We start from the raw sequence: 560 nt of genomic DNA on the forward strand, positions 1-560 counted from the left end.
CCACCACAATCACCACAGGACAATGAACAACAAAATCATGGGTGAAGGGAGACAATGGACGGTGTAAAATATGAAAATAATAATTTAAAATATATCAAGGATTCAGGAGAGTGGGGGAGGGAGGGAAAAATGGGAGCTGATACCAAAGGCTCAGGTAGAAAGAAAATAGTTTGAAAAGGGTGATGGCAATATGGGTACAAATGTTCCTGACACAATGGATGTAAAGATGTAAGATCCCCCAATAAAATGATTTATTAAAAGAAATTTAAAAAAAAGAATCGTATGATACAACTTAGAGGAAACTGGCTTAGATGAAAGGATTGTTTCAACAGAGGAGGGGAGAAGGGGCAGGTGATATTTTCAAATATGTATAATGACTAAGTGTGATAGCCTGGGTACTTTAGAGAAACAAATCCACAGAAACTCAGATGTAGAAGAGAAAGTCTTATATGAAGGCTAAGTGCACATCAAGAAAACATCCCCACTCAGTGCTGCCCAAGCCCAAGTCCAACATTAACCCATTAACCCATATGTGTGACACCGATCCACAAAGCCCTCCT

This window comes from Echinops telfairi, unplaced genomic scaffold, assembly GCF_000313985.2.
Source record: "Echinops telfairi isolate 266 unplaced genomic scaffold, ASM31398v2 ScPeMD7_7469;HRSCAF=8507_0, whole genome shotgun sequence".
NCBI classification, from domain to species: domain Eukaryota; kingdom Metazoa; phylum Chordata; class Mammalia; order Afrosoricida; family Tenrecidae; genus Echinops; species Echinops telfairi.